The following is a 20,189-nucleotide window of genomic DNA, read 5'->3' as shown; positions in this document are numbered from 1 at the left end:
GTGTTTTCCAGACCCAGCAAGATGCACACAGGAAATCACAGCAGCCATGACAGCATACAGAAGACACGTAAGAACCCCAGTTAAACTAAAATTCCAGCAGAGAGGTGGAGATGGCTCCATGCCTAGATGGGAAGCTACTGGTGATCACCAGCTTTGGGGAAAGTTAGTTTTCTTTAAGGATGTAATTCCTGATATATTGAATATTTTCCGGTGGATGGCCCCACACTCAAGAGTATATATCCAGATCTAATAGGTGAGTATGAAATGGTAGTACATATGGGAAGAGTTAGGAGAGAGGGGAGAACATGCTAAAAATATGATATGTGAAATACAATATGTGTGTGTGTTTGTGTATGTATGCATGTGTGTGTATGCATATAAAGATAAATTAAAAGGTGAGAGAGAGAGAGAGAGAGAGAGAGAGAGAGAGAGAGGAGAGAGAGAGAGAGAGTGCTAACAGACTCCTGGTATGCATGTCCATGTATCTCTGGGTAAAAATATTCATGAATTTAGATATTTTTTGTAGCCTGTTGAAGTCTTTGCATGTATATAGTGAAGATAATATTATATATATGAGGAAACATATTTTCCAATGTTTATCCAGAAAATAACCTTTTTTTGTACAAGCCTTGGCAAAAGTCAAAAGATCAAAAGGTATATTTTTTTTAAAAAGACTTATAGGTATTGGCTGGCAAAGGATCACGTCACGAAATAGCTACACACAGGGTAGTGGATGAGCCATCTAGAAGAAAAGAGAGACTTCAGACTGCCATGTCATATCATGGCATACCATGTTCTGGCATGTATCATTATTGCCTTCACATGTCCCAGGTAAAGAGGCCCAGGGACTTGCTTAAGACCACATTAGTCAGGCAGTATAGCGCATGTTCTCCATTTCCCATCAGCAGGCTGAGTTTAATGTGTTTATGTTCACGTTTCCTCAGCTGCTTAAATGCCACTTAGAAAAGCCACTCTGGTGCCACTGCTGCAGTCCCTAGAGGGGCATGGTCTTCTGTTCCTACTCAGCAGGCACCAATGACAGGGCACATCGAATTCTCACGTCTGTGTTGTTTCAGGTTTCACTGAGATCACCTTAGCGGCATGCTGGTCTTTCCTTCTTGTGTCCCCAATGGGCACTTGATGCAGCCAAGAAGTCCTTTCTATTAAAAATCACACACACCCTTTTTTCTAGTAAAGCTATACTGTGTATTTTTAGTTTCAAGGAAAAAAAAATAAGGAAAGGGCAATGTAAATTTTCTAGACAGTATTTCTCAAGGAAATATTTACCTACCACTTCTCCCTATGATTGCTTCAGGGTTTTTCCATATAATAGTAATCCCCAAATGCCAGAGCTATTCTGGACCGTGTCACCACTCACCTGGCCCTTCCTTCTCTGGGAACATTCTAAAATACGTGCAATTACTTTATCCCACAGTTGGTGTCTCTGTCATATTCTGCAAATGCTAGTGTTTTGTATGTCACAGGAATATTGGAATTCAAGGAGTAAATATTGGAGGCTTGAAGATCTGAATTCAATTACAACTTTCTTTGAACCCCAAAGCACATTGCTGTTCTATGAGCTAGGCATCATTTTCACACAAAACAGAAGCAGAAGGAAATGGCATTTCCTCTTTGTCTTTTAGTTTTCCTTGTCTTACTTCTTTTTTACACTTCTTAGCAATATTCTTCCTAATAACAATTACTTATAATTATTTTAAAATGTGTTATTTTCAGTACACTGAAAAAGTGAAGCTGATAGATGTAGCTGTTTTGTTGTTTGTTTTGCTTTGCTTTATATTTTTCAGATTGCATCTCATATAGCCCAGGTTAGTCGCAAACTCTCTATGGAGTTGAACTCCTAATCCTTTTGCCTCTATCTTTATAGTGCTGATATTTTATGCATGTGCTCTCCTTATGTGTGGTTTCATATAGTATGTTTGATTTTTTTTCTTAGTAAGAATTATAGATGTTGAATTTCTATCAGGCTGTTATCATTCTCCTTTTGTTCATCTTCAGATTGCAAACTGCACTATGACTTTCTCCTGTGTCAAGTAGGAAATACATCACTTACACAAACTAAAGCTCTTATAGATGGATTCAGCACTCTGAGGCTGCGTTTCCATGCCCTCTGTTCCTGTAGGGATCACCTCAGGTTGTCATGAGGACACAGGTGACATAATGACTTGAGTATGAGGGTCATGCAATGACGCATTAAGAGAATAGTGACATGTGATTGAGCTCAACATGCAGCTCATTTTGACAGGAGAAAGAATGGCGGTAGAAAGCTTTATGGTTTTTATCATTTAGTCTTGAGTGTCCTGGCTGGAAGATGTGTCAGTCATTCCTAGGATGATTCTCGAGTTCTGTGCTCAAGGAGCTTACTACAGCCAACGACAAAGCCTGTAAGGCATTTGGTTCCTTGCTGACTTGAAGAGATTTCTACAGTGCTGACTGGAGATCCTTACGTTGGTCTCCTAGCATTCTTGCCAGTCCTTCCTGTATGTGTTTCTTGAACTTGCCCTTAAAATGTTAGAAATAAACTATCTTCTACCACAGTTGCAGTCACATAAAATAATATCTGTACTTATTCGTTACTCTGTTCGTACAGAGTATATCTGTAAAATCTAAATAAAGTCTAAAATCAAGTGGATCAAATATTTCCATTTTTCTCTTTCCAATGTTAGTGAACTGGACAATGCTAAGTTTTAAACAAGACTTTGTTGTTTTCATCTTCAGTTTAGATGCGTATGTGTGTGTATGTGTGTATGTATGTATGTATGTGTGTGTATGTGTCTGTATGTGTGTGTATATATTTATATGTGTGTGCATGTATGTGTGTGTATGTTGTGTATGACTGTCTCTGTGTATGTGCATGTATGTGTGTGTTTGTGTATGTGTGTGTGTGTGTGAGAGTATGTGTATGTTGTATGTAGATGCATATATGCACATATGAATGATGGCCAGAGGAAAATATCAGATGTAATTCTTGTTGTGTTGTTTGCTTTGTTTATATTTGTTATTCATTTATTTGTTGTTTGTTTGATTATTGAGACAGAATCTTCTAGTATGTATAGCTCTAGCTGGTCAGGAATGCACTATGTAGTTGAGACTGGCTTTAAACTCCCAGAGATTTGCTTCTGCCTCCCAAGCAGAAGTGAAGGTGTGAGCAGCCACATCTTTCTTGTTTTGTTTTTAATGTTTAATATATCTCGGTGCCTATGATATGTGTATGTGTCTGTGCTCATTTGTATGTGTGCGTGTATGTATGCGTGTGAACATGCCCAGTGTGTGTGTGCATGCCTTTCCAGTCTGCGCATGTGGAGGTCATAGGGCAACATTGCTTTTTACTTTTGACCTAAGGTCTCTTGTTCACTGTGGCATATGTTAGGCTAGCTTGCCTGCAAAATTTCCATGGATTCTACCATCTTTGTTTGCCAGCTTGTCATAAGAATTCTAAAAGTACAGACACCGAACTTCCTGGTTCCTGTTTCTGGGAATTATTAAAATACTGCTACTCAGATACCATCTGTGTTTTGCTCTCGCACTCTTGCAAACCCTTGGCGATGTTTCCCAGCGGCTATGCACAGTGTGATTACACATAGCTCTGCGCTTCGGCCAGGCACTAAAACAGTTGGTAGCACTGGGGATGTGGCTCAGAGATAGTGTTAAACTAGCAGGAAGATCCCAGTGCCAAACCCCACCAAACACGAAGGACAAAAAACAATCTTGCAAACAAATAAAATGATTCCCCCTTTGAAAAATATTGCTTTTTTTTTTCTTAAAAAGTCACATCCTTTAATAAAAACCACAGCATAGTGCTTATTGACATGATTTTAAAGTGAATGAAGTTTCTTGCTTTCTCTGAGGTAAATATTCAGAGATAAAATCCACAGGAGCTAAGGTCTTTTCAAACCCTGAATCTGAATTTTAGATTTGCTGTTCCCCAAATCCTTAACCCTCATTTAATCGTATTTCTTTAATGTTTTACCTCTGGGTGACAAATCCTTAATGGCAAGGTATATATTGATTTGTTCCCTATTTTGTCTAGTTATTCCACATTGCCCACACACTAGTCTCCCTCCTAGAACCAGCCCACACAGATTTCTCAGACTGATTCATTTGTACTCTGGGAAAATAAGAACCTGGAAGAAAATGAAAACAGCCTAGAGTAACAGAGTAAGAACCAGTGGTAGTCTCTAAATGTGGTTCCCAGGAAAATAAATTCCTATCCTGGATTATAAAAGGAGGGAGGAGATGTGGTATTTCCAGATGGCTTTGTGTCTCTGAGGCTCTGGTCAGGACTGAGTGGACAATTTCCTTCTTTCTGTGCCAACCAGAAAATGGCCCAAAATATCTTACACACCAATACTCAGGGTGGGAGTATATTTGACCAAAGAGAGTTTGTAGTAAAAAAAAAAAAAAAGAAACCACTAGACAGATTGATTTCTGAGGCCCCTCTCAGGCCCTATGTGACATGAAAACAAGGGCTCACAAGGAAATGTATGGATCTCCACTAATACAAGGTAAACTTGCTCTCTGCTCTGTACTTTGCTAGTTAAGAAGGGATCACCCATAAATGTGGGATATATAGAGATTCTAAATGAGGAAGATGTGGAGAAAGTCTTTATGTTCCACTCCTGGATCCGGGCCTCTTCAATACTAATTCAATCCTCTGGCTGACCGGAATCTCACCCTAACAGTACAGTCATCCGCTCTTTCTTTAATGAGGCCACAAACTTCTGAGAAACAATTTTACCTTGATCCAATAGAATATGATTGAGTACCAGCTTCCAAGACTGGTGACAGGTGGTTTCTTTTCTCCATGGACTGGAGTTTATGGAACATTTGTTCTGCTGTTCAGATGGAAAAAGAAAATGAGCTGCAAGATCTACAAAGCTATTGAAGTCGAAGATGGTTTTTAGATGAATCAGAGTAATAAAATATTGCAACAAAGTAGCATTTTTCCCCCTCAAGGGAGACTTTCTTATACACCATCCTTTCTCTTTGCCTTAACTCAATAAACTATTTAGACAAGTCACTATTTCTACTTGACAACATAGAAAATTGAGGCATGGTGATGCTGACCAATATGAAAGAATTCACTGTTGACAACAAAGGCTGAGCTAGACAGCATAGATTTTGAACCTTCATCTGGTTGGTGATTTTACAACCAAGACATTAGTTGTCTTTCTAAAAACAGAAAATTGCCTTGAAATACGTTCAGTACAAAACATTCCCCAAGCAAGCGTCTCTCGTATACTTGCTTCCATCTCTAATCCACTTTCCTCCTTCCACCATATGAATCTTGGATGCCCCCTTTTCAAGTTGATTAACACACACATCTTAATGAAGTGCATTTCAAATAAGTTAGAATTACCATCTGTATGATCTGTGCTTGTCGATTTTCAATGTGTAGATTAATTATATTTGGAGAAACTTTTTTGTAGTTTTTGTAGATGTTGATAAAGAAATGTAAACAAATAGTCACAGTCCCATTGGAAGAGGTGAAGGGAGAGTTTTTCTTTGCTTGTTTCAGTTCCAGATAAAACAAAAAGGCAAGTCTGACCTTGCCTGAGTTTAGGTGGCTGCTGTTTAAACTCTTTTCCTCTGAGACCCTTTAGAAACATTACCACCTGACACCCAGGGTCCTGGCCTTGAACTCGTGGCACAATCCTGCCCCAGCCTCCCAAGCTATTGGGACTACAGGTGCGCACCAAGAACAAAACACCCATGAAAGGAGTTACAGAGACACAGTTTGGAGCTGAGACGAAAGGATAGACCATCTAGAGACTGCCATATCCAGGGATCCATCCCATAATCAGCTTCCAAACACTGACACCATTGCATACACTAGCAAGATTTTGCTGAAAGGACCCAGATATAGCTGTCTCTTGTGAGACCATGCCCGAGCCTAGCAAACACAGAAGTGGATGCTCACAGTCAGCTATTGGATGGATCGCAGGGCCCCACTAGAGAAAGTAACCAAGGAGCTAAAGGGATCTGCAATCCTATAGGTAGAACAACAATATGAACTACCCAGTACTCCCCAGAGCTCGTGTCTCTAGCTGCATATGTATCAGAAGATGGCCTAGTCGGCCATCAGTGGAAAGAGAGGCCCATTGGTCGTGCAAACTTTATCTGCCTCAGTACAGGGGAATGCCAGGGCCAAGAAGTAGGAGTGGGTGGGTGGGGGAGGGTGTGGGGGACTTTTGGGATAGCATTGGAAATGTAAATGAAATAAATACCTAATAAATTTTAAAAAAAGAAAATGTAATCATGAGGTTGAAAATATTTTATTTTAAGGTGTAATGGTTTTGCTTCATTCAGTGATCTGATTCTCTTTTCTTTTTATTGAATATAGATTTTTTTCCTATAATATATTATCTTTGTGAATCCCTTCCTTCCCTCCAAACAGTTCTTCTCTAAAACCTCTCCCATTTGAATCCATCCTTTTTCTCTCATTTGAAAACAAGCAGATTTATAAGCCATAGGAATAAACTAAAATAAAGATAAAAACAAACACATCAGAATAGTAAAAACAATCAATAAAAAGAGCCCAAGAAAAGGTACAAGAAACGGATAGAGATGTAGAGATCTAACCCTTTGAACACTCAGGTATCTCATAAAAACACAAAACCGGAAGCCATATTGTATACACAAAGGACCTGAAGGTTAAAAAAAAAAGAGGAAAAAAATTAAAATTAAAACATGACAGTATGAGACAAGGAACCTCCAAAGATCATTGTCTATGTTTTTTGTTGGCGTGCAGCCTACTTTAAGAGTTTATTTCTCCACTGAGACTCAGAGAAGACAAGATTTTCATATATAAGTGATTATCAATTGGAGATTGCTTCTGGGTTAAGGGTGAGGGTATATGTTCATTTCTCCTTTATGTTCCAGGACCCGACCCACATAACTCAAACCCATGCAGGCCCTGTGCATAGTGCTTCAGATTCTATGGATTTATGTGTGTCGGTCTGTTGCATCTAAAAGGCCTTATTTTCTTAGTGTCCTCCATCTCCTTTGTTTCTTATTCTCTGATTCATCTTCTGCAATGTTTCCTGAGCTCTGTGGGGAGGGATTTGATGGAGACATCCCATTTAGCGCTGAGTGTTCCCAGGTCTCTCACTCTCTGCATGTTGTCTGGCTATTGTTCTCTGTATTTGTTTCTATCTGCTGCATGGGGGGAAGCTTCTCTGATAACAGCTGAGCAAGGCACTGGTTTATGAGCCGAATGTCATGAGGAGACATTTTATAACTGTGTTTCTTTAGTTGAACATATCATTTGGTTTCTTGGTCACCCAAATAATATCAGGTATGGATTTCACGGAGAGTACCTTTCTGCACCAAGAATCATAGTTTTTAGTAGTAAGGGGTCTAAGTGGTACCATCGTGACTTCTGCATGCACGTTCAATGAGTTTAGTATGTGTTATCTTCAGTAATAGGGATTTTTCATCAGTTTTTAGAGAGAAACAAAGCCTTGGCTACAGCCTGAGTTTGGGTGATTCTATTGGGACCACTTGGCCAACAGCACAATTAGACGTCACCCATTTCTGATGCAGGAAACTTCACTTGGCATCAAGAGATGCCCATTTAGATCTCTCTCTCCCCATTATTTGGCAATTTCATTTATATCACTTTCATATGTATATATTTTAGGAAGCTTTAATTTTATTAGGTTTCCATACTACACCTCAAAGTTATTTCTCTCTCCTAGTATTCCCTTGCCACCCCCCTCCACACTTGATCCTTCAGTTCTAGTGCCCCATCTCAAATGCATCCATAACTATCTATTTTATTTCCCCTTTCTAGGGAAATCTATCTATCCCCTCTTTGTTACAGTGGTTCTCTGGATTGTAGCTTAGTTATTACTGATTTAGCCAATATATACATATAAGTAAATACATACTGTATTCATATTTGTCTTTCTGGCTCTGGGTTACCTCACTCAAAATGACTTTTTTCTAGTTGGATACATTTACATACAAATTTTATGATTTCATTTTTCCCCCTAGTGACTGACTAAAATTCAACTGTGTACCACATTTTTCTTTATCATTTTTTTCTTCTGAGGAACATCTAGAGTGTCTACAGTTTCTGGCCATTATGAATTAGGCAGCAATGAACAAGGATAAGCAAGTGTTTCTAAGGCAGTATGAAGCATCCTTTGGTATATGCCCAAGAATGACATAGCTGGATTTGGAGATAGATTGATTCTTGTCTTTCTGAGAAACCAGCACCCTGTTTCTGTTTGTAGTTGTGTAAGTTTGCGTTTCACCTAGCAATGAATGGGGTCTCCTCCTTACTCCACATCCTCACTAGCATGGACTGTCACTTGTTTTACAGATCTTATCTATTCTCCTGAGTGTGAGATGGAATCTCAAAGTAGTTTTGACTTGCATTTCCCAATGTTTTATGGATGTTGAGCATTTCTGTTTCTCAGCCATTTTGAGTTTCATCTTCTGAGAATTCTCTGCTTAGATCTGTTCACCTTATTTATATTGGGTTATTTGTTTCTTTTTTTTTTCCATTTTTATTAGGTATTTAGCTCATTTACATTTCCAATGCTATACCAAAAGTCCCCCATATCCACCCACCCCCACTCCCCTGCCCACCCACTCCCCCTTTTTGGCCCTGGTATTCCCCTGTACTGGGGCATATAAAGTTTGCAAGTCCAATGGGCCTCTCTTTCCAGTGATGGCCGACTAGGCCATCTTTTGATATATATGCAGCTAGAGTCAAGAGCTCCGGGGTACTGGTTAGTTCATAATGTTGTTCCACCTATAGGGTTGCAAGTTCTTTATATATTTTGGATGTTAGACCCCTGTCAGATGTGTAGGTGGTAAAATTCTTTCCCCAGTCTGTAGCCTGCTGCTTTGTCCAAATGATGGTGTCCTTTATCATACGGAAACTTTCAGTTTCATGAGGTCCCATTTATTGATATTTGGTCTTTGTTCATGTGATAATGGTATTCTGTTCAGAAAGTTCCTATACACTGAGTTCTATGATATATGCCACTTTCTCTTAAATCAGGTTTAGGGAATTTGGTTTTATGTTAAGGTTTATGGTTCATATGGAGTTGAATTCTGTGCAAGGTTATAAATATGCATCCGTTTGCATTCTTCTATGTAGTCATCCAGTTTGACCAGCATCTTTGTTGCAAATGCTACCTTTTTTTCAATGTGTATTTCTGTCTTCTTTATCAAAAACAAGGTGTTCATAGCTGTGTGAATTTATGGCTAGGGTTTCAGTTCAATTCTGCTATTCACTTTGTCTGTTTTTGTGCCAGTAGCATGCTGCTTTTATGATTTTTATCTCTGTGGTACAACTTGATGTCAGGGATGTTGATACTTCTAGCATTATTATTATTATTATTATTATTATTATTATTATTATTATTGCCTTAGCTATCCTGGGTTTGTTGTCTTTCCATATGAAGATAAAAATCATCCTTTCAAGATTTGTGAAGAACTGTATTGGAATTTTGATAGTGATTGCATTGAATAACTAGATTGCTTTTGGGAGGATGGCCATTTTTATTGTGTTAATCCACTGACCCACACAACCATTGGAGGTTATTCCATCTACTGACAACTTTTTCAAGCTCTTTCTTCACATATTAAATTTTTATCATATAAGACTTTCACTTGCTTGATTAGAGTGAGCCCAAGATAGTTTATATTATTTGAGGCTATTGTGAAAGCTGTTGTTTCTGTGATTTCTCTCTCAGTCCATTTGTCATTTGTATATATGAACCCTACTGAATGTTGTTAGTTAATTTTGCATCCATCTACTTTGCTGAAAGCATTAATCAGCTGTGGGATTTTCCTGGTGAAAATTTATACTGTCATTTCATCTGTATAAAATGATACTTTGACTTCTTTATGTCCAGTTTGTATCTCTATGATTTCCTTTCACTGTCTTATCTAAGCCTTCAAGTACTATATTGAGTAAGCATGGCGAGAGTGAACAATCTTGTCTTGCTCCTGTGTAACCTTCCCCCAGCCTGAAGCAGGCAAGCCAGACCTTGACCTTTCTGCCACTAAGGAGATTACCTAGGGTGGAGCCTTCCTAGATCACTCTATTGTTCAGCCACTGTCTCTGTTCCTCTTCAAGATACTGCTACCTGCTGGGAGGCCACCAAGCTATTCAGGAGACTACATCCTATCCTGGACATCATCACCTGCAGCTGGGCTTCAAGAATGAATTGACAGGAATGGGCCTCCCTCCACCCTTTATAAGCACATTTGCCATTAAACATTTGAGCCTTTATCAGGAACCTTATCTTGGCTCCATTTTTCTCTCAACCACCTAGTTTCTCCTCTTCTTTCAGCTCTGGCCTGCCACTCAGGTGTACCCCGTCCATGTGACCCGTTGGCCGGCCCGCAACACTCCTGATTTTAGTGGAATTGATTTGAGTTTCTTTATATTTTAGTTAATGTTGGCTATGTTTTTGTTGTAAACTGTCTTTATTATGTTGAGATCTATCCCATGTATCACTAATCTCGCAGTACTTTTATTATGAAGAGACATTAGATTTTGTCCAAGGCCTTTAGTGCATCTAATGAGATGATCATATAATTGTTTTATCTTTCAGCTTGCTTATACAGTGAATCATATTTATCTATTAAAGTATATTAAAAGCATCTCTTCATGTCTGAGATGAGGCCTAGTCAATCATGGTGGATAACGTTTTTGATGTATTCTTCGATTTGGTTCATAAATATTTTTGTTTGCTTTTGAGAATTTTTATATCTATGTGCAGAAGTAAAACTGTTCTATAATTCTCTTTCTTTGTTGAGTCTTTGTGTGGTTTGTGTATCAGAGTAATTATAAAATGGATTGGGTAATGTTTCTTCTGTTTCTATATTGTGGAATAATTTGAGAGATATTGATATTCACTCTTTGAATGTCTGGTTAAGATTTGGCATTGGAACCATCTGACCCTGGATTTTTTTTTTTTTTTTTTGGTTGGGAGACATTTAATGACTGCTTCTATTTCACTAGGGTTTATAGGTCTGCTTAAATTGCTTATCTGATCTTGTTTTAACGTTGCCAGCTGGTATATATGGAGATAATTTCCATCTCTTTTAGATTTTCAAATCTGTGCAGGTGTTTGAAGCATGTCCCCATGATTCTCTGATTTTCCTGATGCATGTAGTTATGTCCCTTTTCATTTATAATTGTGTTAATTTGGTTTTTCATTCTCCACCTTCTACTCAACTTTCCTAAGGGTTTGACAACCTTATTAATTGTCCTAAACAACTAACTCTTTGTTTTATTGATTCTTTGTATTGTTTATGTTTTGTTGATATTATTTCTATTTTATGGATTGCAATCTCAAGGTTAATTATTTTTTGGCCCTTACTCCTTTCAGATGTGATTTCTCCTTTTTGTTCTAGAGCTTTCAGGTATACCAAGAAGCTACTAGTATGAGATTGCTCCAATTTTCTGTGTAGGTATTTAGTGTTATGAACTTGCCTCTTAGAACTGCCTTGTTGTGCCCATAAATTTGGATACTCTGTGTATTCATTTTAATTCAATCCTAGTAAGACTTTAATTTTCTTCTTAACTTTTTGACTTGTTCTATTTTTCATTACGTAGAGAGTTGTTCAGTTTTCACTAGTGTGTAATCTTTCTGTTGTTGGTAATCTGCACTTGTTAGGATCCAGGGAGTTATTTCAATTTTATTGTTTCTATGGAGACTTTAATTTGTGTGTGAATATGTGGTCAATTTGAAGGAAGTTCCATGAGGTACTGAGAAGAATGTATATTTTTTTGTGTTGGATTAAATATTTTGTAAATATATTAGATTCATTTGGCTTATGATATCAGTTAGCTCCAGAATTTCTCTGCTCAGTTTTAGTCTGGGTGACCTGTCTCATGGAGACAGTAGCTTATTCATTTAAGCTGTAGTAGTGTTTCTTTTATAAATGTGAGTCTCCCTGTGTTTGGTGAATAGATATAAAGAATTTATTGGTAGATTTTTTCCTTTAATTGGTATATTGTGTCCTTCCCTATCTCTCTCTCTCTTTTTTTTTTCTTTTGTTCTTTTTGAGACAGGGTTTCTCTGTGTAGCCCTGGCTGTCCTGGAACTAACTCACTCTGTAGACCAGGCTGGCCTCGAACTCAGAAATTCGCCTGCCTCTGCCTCCCAAGTGCTGGGATTAAAGGCACACACCACCACACCCAGCCTTTTCTTCTTTTTAATTCTGGTTTACAGACTATTTTGGAAAATATTAAAATTGGTATACTGGCTTTTTCTTTAGGTCTGGTTGTTTAGAATATCATTTTCCATCCTATTACCATGAGGTAATGTCTACCTTTGATGTTGAAATGTATTTCTTGGATGTAGCAGAAGGAAATGATACTATTTTGAATCCAGTTTTTAGTCTGCAATGTTTTATTGTGGAAATAAGACCATTGATTTTGAGAAATATTAATGAGCATGTTTCTTGATTCCTGTTAGTTTGCTGGCGTGGTGGTGGTGGTGGTGGTGGTGGTGGTGGTGGTGGTGGTGGTAGTGTTGTGTGTGTGTGTGTGTGTGTGTGTGTGTGTGTGTGTGTGTGCATATGCATGTGTGTGTCTCCCCTATTTAATTTTCTGGTCTGATATTATTTATTCTTGTGTTTTCTTGGATGTGGTTAACCTCTTCAGGTTGAAGTTTCACTGTAGTGACTTTTGCAGTGCTGGATTTATAGATAGATACTCTTAAATTTGTTTTTAATCACAAAATGTCTTTTTCACCATCTATTGGGATTGATGGTTCTCTTGGGTATTATAGTCCAGACAGGTATCTGTGGTCTCTTACAGTTTATAGAACATCTGTTTGGGCCCTTCTTCTTTTTTTAGTCTCTGTTGAGAAGTCAGGTATTATTCTAGTAGGTCTACTTTCATATGTTAACATGATCTTTTCCCTTGCAACTTCTAATATTCTATCTTTGTTTGGTACATTTAGTGTTTTGATAGTTATAGACAGAAGGGAATTTCTTTTTTGATCTATTTGGTGTTCTGGATGCTTCTTGTACTTTGAGAAACACCTTTTTTTAGCTTGGGAAAAGTTTCCTTTATGATTTTATTAAAGATATTTTTCTGTGCCCTTGACTTGGGCTTTTTCTTCTTTCTCGATTACTCTTAGATATGTTTTTTTCATAGTGTCTCATATTTCTTGCATGTTCTATGCCAGAAAATTTTTTAGCTTTAACATTTTCTTTGGCTGAGATATCCATTTCCTTTATTATGCCTTCAATGCCTGAGATTATTTCTTCAATTTCTTGTGTTCTGTTGATGATACTTTCCTCTAGGGTTCTTGTTAAAGTTCCTAATTTCTCCTTTGCCAATCTCTGTTTTAATTTTTTTTTCATTCTTTTTCCATGTTTAGGGCTTTAACTGTTTTATTCATTTCCTTCTACTGCTTCTTTGTGCTTTAATAATTTCTTTAAGAGATTTATTCATTTTCTCTTCAAGGAATAGTCTTTGTATCATATCTACAAAGATTATTGCAAGGTCCTGGTCTTATGTTCACTATATATTTTATTTGAGAAAACCTTCCGTAGTGGGGTTGCTAAGCTGTGGTGGAGACATATTGTTCTGAATGTTGTGGATTTTCTTTTTGCACTGGCACCTGGGGTTGAGATGATCGTAATTGTACATTCTTTCATCAGTCTTGTCTTTGTTGTGTGTGTGTGTGTTTTGTTCCTTGGTTTCTGTTGCCCAATCTGGTTCTTAGGAGAGGGTAGTAGACTTGTTGTCTGCTAGAAAACCATTCTAGTTCTGGTTACTGGATGTCCTGGGTAGAATGTGTTTCTAGGTATTGGGAGCTGAAACTTAGGTATGGGAGTGGGCTAGAGTTGGGTTAAGGGTGTTCAGAGGAGGGAAGAAAACATGTTGTTGGACCAGAATTTGTTTAATCTTCTGGAAATGATGCCGGAGAATAAGGAGCAGCCACATCAAAATGTCTGCTACAGATGTGAGCATGAGACTAAAGGATTGGACTCAGAAGAATTGAGCGAGAGGCAAAGATCTACAGTTGGCCTTTCTGATTTGCGAGACAAAGTAGACTGGGAGTGTCCAGGGAATGCCTATTGGTGTTGAGGGCTGGGATAAAACAAGGGGACAGGTGAAGGAAATTTGGAAGGTAAGATCTGTGTGATCTATTGGAGAAGGGACAGAAAGGAAAAGAGGGCCTCAGCAGTTAGTCTGCTGCAAAGCTTGTGATGACACTAGAGAATTGGATCTGAAGGCACAGGAAGAGGAAAAGGAGGAGAAAAGGGAGGAGGAGGAGCAGAAGGAGGAGAAGGAGAGAGGAGAGGAGAGGAGAGGAGAGAGGATCTGAATGTTGCCTACCTGCTTGGCTGGTGTACTTGCTTCTCTGGCAGGCTTGGTTGGTGGGATGGCAGGAATGCTTGCTGGATTGAGGGTGGGACACTGGGAAAGTTCATGGTGAAGACCGAGATTAGGGAGAAGTGGCAATAGAAAGGAATGGGAGGGTATAGCAAGTGCTCTTCTACAGAGCTGGGGTGGAGTCTGAGGGCTCTGGATTTGAAGGAGAGAAGGGCGTGGTGAAGACCTGCAGTTGGGCTATTTGTTTCCTTGGATAACATGAAGATTGAAAATCTTTAGTTAAAAAAAAAATGTTTACCGTGATGTTAAGAGATTTTTTTTTTCTTCATCAATCACAGCTGTGCCACTTGCAAGGTACACTCTGCAGTGTGGCTCCCTGACAATTTATGGCTCTCTCTAGCTTGAGTTCCCTCTTATGTAAAGAGTGCTCAGTTTTTCATTTGGATTATGAATTTAAAAAAAAGTCACTTGAAAGATAAACTTCATTATGCTGTTCAGATTCCACACCAATTACTGCCCCACAGAAACTGTGAATGGGTTAGTTATTTCCTGCAATTATTAATGACCTTCATATGAGTCTCTGATGAAAGTTCTGCTTTCCTAGTTAATTACGTTTGGGGCCTTTGGGGAAGTTTCCTGATTTTAGTTTCTTTGAGCCACTTCTGTGGTACACTAAATTGGTTCATTTCTGTCTACTATTTCAGCAATAAGTTATGTGTGACCCATTTATTTTTTGCATGCTTATCTGGGAATGGTCCATTATTGACTTGGTTTGGAGTAGATATAATTTACTAATCTTAGTCATCAGAAATATGCCCTACTTAGGGAAAATTTCCATTCAATTTATTTTTCAAATGCAAAACACACTTTTAAAAGTTCTTATCTAAAAACGACAGAGAGTGGTTTTCATCCTCTAAGAATTTATCATGAGCCACTAGAGAATTTGATATATCCTTAACATCTAACTTATTCACTTGAAGTCCATTTCAGCATCAATCCCTTAGATGATTAAATGAAATCCATTCAACCATTTACTGGCATAGCTTGAAGATATACGACAGAAATGATGGTTTTATTTTGTGGGAAAAATATGACTTAAATTGCTACCTTGACACAAAACAAAACTCTTCCATGTTTTGCAAGTGCTTTAGGCATTTAGATTTGGAACGGATATGAGTTATAGCGACCTTGTACAACTTTATCATTCTGTGCAACTTTTGTTTTTCCATTTTCTCTCCTCCCCTTTAACATAATCTCTATCTGCTGCTCTATGTCACATTCATTTTGTAGCACAAGCACAAAACTTTCTGGAATAGGATATCACTCTTGTCTCTTTATATTCTTCTTCTTCCATATTGTTCCATTTCTATAAAATGCAATCCAGAGAATGAAAAAAAAAGTGAAAGGCATCTGACAGCATCTTACCCACAGAAGACACTGGGATCATCTACAAAATCAGTTTAACTCGGATGGGGAAATAAGTATTTCTTGCTCAGGAGAAGCAGAAAGTTAAGTAAGTTAATAAATAGCTCAACAAATTAATTTTTAAGGACTCTCGAGTTCTATTCTAGAGAGCAGGCTTGAATGCAGCAGATTCAGAGACTTATTGATATTGTAGTCTCAAGTTCAAAGGCAATCAGAAGCATAATTCTTTCTCTCTTCAAAGGGTTCCCAAATGACCACAACCTCTTCTAGTAAGTCTTTCTGTTAACTAATGGGCAATCTACTTAAAGTTTACATGTTTTAAAATCAATCACATGTAAAAATACATATTTACAACAACACAAGACATGACCTGACCAAACAACTGGATACAATAACCTATACAAGTTGACACGTAAAATTAACCATTGCAGTGGATTTTATAATATGGTTGTAGCAAATCATTGTAACTCTTATCTAGTCCCAGATCATGTGCTGACTGTTCCTGGTAGGCTCTGTTAGGCTGACTGTAACCCACTGTTAGGCAACTGGAGAGCATCGAAGGTCAGCCTCCCGTCATGGAGTCATCTTGAAGTGAAAATGGGCAGCTCCCAACGATCATCTCCATGCACACCAGATTCTTAATCCAGACCACAAGAGGAATGGATGCATGCTGAATGAACGCTCATCTTCTTGGATATACAGCGTGATGTCATGTGTTTGTCTAGGATTTTGAATCCACTATCTATACCAAACATATCATTACTGTCCCATTAGTTTAATGCAATAGATTCCTATTTCTTTTAGGTAGAGGTATTTTGACCCCTCTCTTCAGATGATATAGGTGAAAATGGAGTGAAAGGAAGTGCCAGTGGACGTGGACCTCTCACCTTCTCCCTTCTCCATTTCTCCATTTTTTTTTTTTGTTTGTTTTAAAACTATCCTAAGGTTTGGTCTCTCTATAGCCACACATTGGCAATGTTGTATTCAGAACAAAACCATACTAGAAATTGAAAATGTATGTCCTAGTTTGAAATAGTTCCTGCAAAACTTCTGCTTTATGGACTGTGTTCCATTGTTTAAGACTCTTTATGTGGCTTTATTCGCTCGAATTTATTATACCACCCTCCACCAAGCCCAATTATGTGCCTTCTCAAGCCATAACATATTACTGTGGCAAGCAAGCCTCTTGGTTGAAAAAGGTGAAGCTATAAACCTAATAGCTTCTTTGGTCTCTGTCTTACGACTTATGAGAAAGCACAGTTCTTCACAAATGTGATGAGAAGAGGAATGGAGGCAGGGTGAGGGAAGGAGGTCGCAGGATGGACTTCCAACATGGTGATAGATGTTTGTAGTGATGGATGGATAATAATAAATAATAAAAATTTAATTTAAACAAGGTAGCCTTCCTTAAGAAATCAGAAAGTTATTTTAGAAGCCTCACAGGAAGGTTGGTTAACCTTTTTTTTAAAAAGTCAGTTTCAACAAACCATAAGGGCAAAGGTAACTTTGAACCAATTTCACTTACATAAAACTGAGAGTATTGATTAGTAATATATTTATTTACATGATAATTTTACAATTGTCTATCTAAGTGCTCTATTTTCCCAATCAAGCTCAATACCAGATTTTGGAAGACAGTGAGTCTTACTCTGGAGGAAGAACTTTTACTACAGTGACAAAAGTAAGTCCATGAATGAGGTGACCTATAACCAATATAAGGAAGATAAAAATAACTATAGGTAACTGTTAGTAAGCATTCCAGAATGCCAGGGCCTGACCTGAGCATTTTGTAGTAAGAAATTATTTAATTCTCCCAATATTCTTATTCCTTACCTGTGCAACTAAGGACACAGAAACATGGAAGATTGGTGGTCTAACACAATGTGAGCAAACACAAGCACTGTGGCAAAACACTCATACTCTGGTACAAATGGAACAAAATACAGAAGAGTTTGCTCAAAAAAAAAAAAAAAAAACCAACAGCAGCAGCAGCAGCAGCAGCAACAACAACAACAACAACAACAAAAGTTATCCTTGAAGGACCAGAGATATAGAGAGATAAGGAGAAGAGAGGGGAAACAGCACTTCCGAGTGAGATGTAATTAAAAAAAAAAAAAAACAAAAAAAAACTACCAGGGACACAGAAGGACCAAGGGTTCAGCAAAGATATCCTCAGCTTCAGCAAGCTGTCCATAGAGAGTAGTCTATGATGTGAGGAGCTGGGGAAAAATAGAAGTCAGTTGATGGGGGAGTTCAAGCTGAGTGCATATCTGGCACTTAAATCCAACAAGAGTAATGGAACCCATTGGAGGCTCCTGAGTGTGGTAAGTCAATGAAAATGGCTTTGGAGAAATAATGGTCATTTTATTGTGGTGCTATACAAGAGAAACCCATTTGAGAAAAGAAATGGACTGTTATAGCACCTGTCATGAACCCTCCTAACTCTGAGAACATGGTTGAAGTTACATGAAATTTCTGTAACCTCGTTGTTGTGGCATTGCCCATACTCTGTGCCAAGCAATGGGTCTCAGGGCACTTCAGGAAACTCTCAGTAGCACAAAAAGTTACTTTAAAATGTGAAGTAAATCTGTAGGTTTGCTGGAGCTCGGGGACCCCAATGGAAGAGTTAGGGGAAGGAATAAAGGAGCTTAAGTGGATTGCAACCCCATAGGAAGAACAACAATTATCAACTAACCAGACCCCCCCCCCCCCCCAGAGCTCTCAGGGACTAAACCACCAACCAAAGAATACACATGGAGCAACCCATAGCTTCAGCTGCATATGTAGCAAAGGATTGCCTTACCTGGTGTATTGGCTAGTTTTGTGTCAACTTGATACAGCTGGAGTTATCACAGAGAAAGGAGCTTCAGTTGAGGAAATGCCTCCATGAGATACAACTGTCAGGCATTTTCTCAATTAGTGATCAAGGGGGAAAGGCCCCTTGTGGGTGGGACCATCCTGGGCTGGTAGTCTTGGTTCTATAAGAGAGCAGACTGAGCACGCCAGGGGAGGCAAGCCAGTAAAGAACATCCCTCCATGGCCTCTGCAACAGCTCCTGCTTCCTGACCTGCTTGAGTTCCAGTCCTGACTTCCTTTGGTGATGAACAGCAGTATGGAAGTGTAAGCCAAATAAACCCTTTCCTCCCCAACTTGCTTCTTGGTCATGATGTTTGTGCAGGAATAGAAACCCTGACTAAGACACCTGGCATCAGTGGGAAGGGAGACCTTTGATCCCGTGGAGGCTTGCTGTCCCAGTGTAGGGGAATGCTAGGGCAGTGAGGTGGGAATGGGTGGGTGAGGGAGCACCCTCATAGAAGCAGCCAGAGTGGAGATGGAATGTGGGGGCTTGCAGAGGGAAGACCAGGAAGGGGGACAACATTTGAAATGTAAATAAATAAAATAACCAATATAAAATCTGAAGTAAAACAAGACAACATTTAATATAGTTTAGAGACAAGCAAATACCTTAACCTTTCCAACTGAAGTGTACTGTGTTCTTCTTTACAGCTTTGATGTTGAAGCCGCTGTATTTTCTAAGGCTACAATTACAAAACCCAATGGAATACAGGAGTGCACATGAAAGGAGAAACAAGGTTTGGTTTTGAGATTTGAATTGCTGTGCATTATCCAAAGTGGAACATCCATCCAATCAATCCATTAATAAAAACTTGGAGTATTTAAGGGCAAATCCAAAGAAGATTGTTCCAGTGTCTATGGACATGTGTTTATCCAGCCATATGGGAAAAAAATTACTCAGGCATCTAATATCTGGTTGAGAAGCTTAAAAATGCCATCAACTGAGTGGTTTCTTTAAAATAAAAAATTAGTTTTTGTCTCCAAGTCCTGTTTGAGAAATACCAAAGCAAGTGCCCAGATTTTGCTTTCTGCTTTTACAGATGTTATTTTGCCTCATCTTCACAAGTTAGAACCAGGGTAAAGCTCTTCTGAGTCTACTTTGTAAGGGTGTTAGCAGTCCCAACTGCTTCTCCCTCATTATCTAATCTCTTCTTAACTGCCAATGTAATCCTTCTAGAAGTTCAGTTGTCTCTATATTAGAGGAACACAAGCTTTCAGACTAGCAGGCTTCATCAACTTGGAAAATCCACAAATCATCCTAGAGATTATGGCTGTTTGATACCATCTATCTATCACTTGAGGAATGGGTTTTGGTGTTCTAAATCTGTAGGCTTTAAAAAAAATTGTTTGTATAAAACTGAAAAAGATATGATCAAGTGTGGTCATGCATGGCTACAATGTCAGCAAGTGGAGGAAGGCCGAGGCCGAGGCCGAGGCAGACTAGGAGTTTTAAACTCAGTTTTACTGCAGTGATTTGCAGGCCAGTCTGGATTACACAGTGAAACTTTGTATCAAAGCAAATGAGGGAGATGGAATGGAAACATTGCAAGAGCTTTTGCTCCAC

The 20,189-nt window shown here is 38.6% G+C and overlaps 1 long non-coding RNA gene across 1 annotated transcript in view; it reads left to right on the top strand.

The window, feature by feature from the left end:
- Positions 1–19,607, top strand: part of 4930435F18Rik (RIKEN cDNA 4930435F18 gene) — a 36,084-nt gene extending 16,477 nt beyond the window's left edge. The window contains exon 4 of the long non-coding RNA NR_153406.1: positions 19,277–19,607. This is a non-coding gene — a long non-coding RNA (RIKEN cDNA 4930435F18 gene). The remainder of the gene's footprint in view (positions 1–19,276) is intronic.
- Positions 19,608–20,189: the final 582 nt, after the last annotated feature.

Source organism: Mus musculus, chromosome 13 (genome assembly GCF_000001635.26).
Source record: "Mus musculus strain C57BL/6J chromosome 13, GRCm38.p6 C57BL/6J".
Lineage (NCBI taxonomy): Eukaryota > Metazoa > Chordata > Mammalia > Rodentia > Muridae > Mus > Mus musculus.
This window is presented reverse-complemented; position numbering and strand designations above follow the sequence as displayed.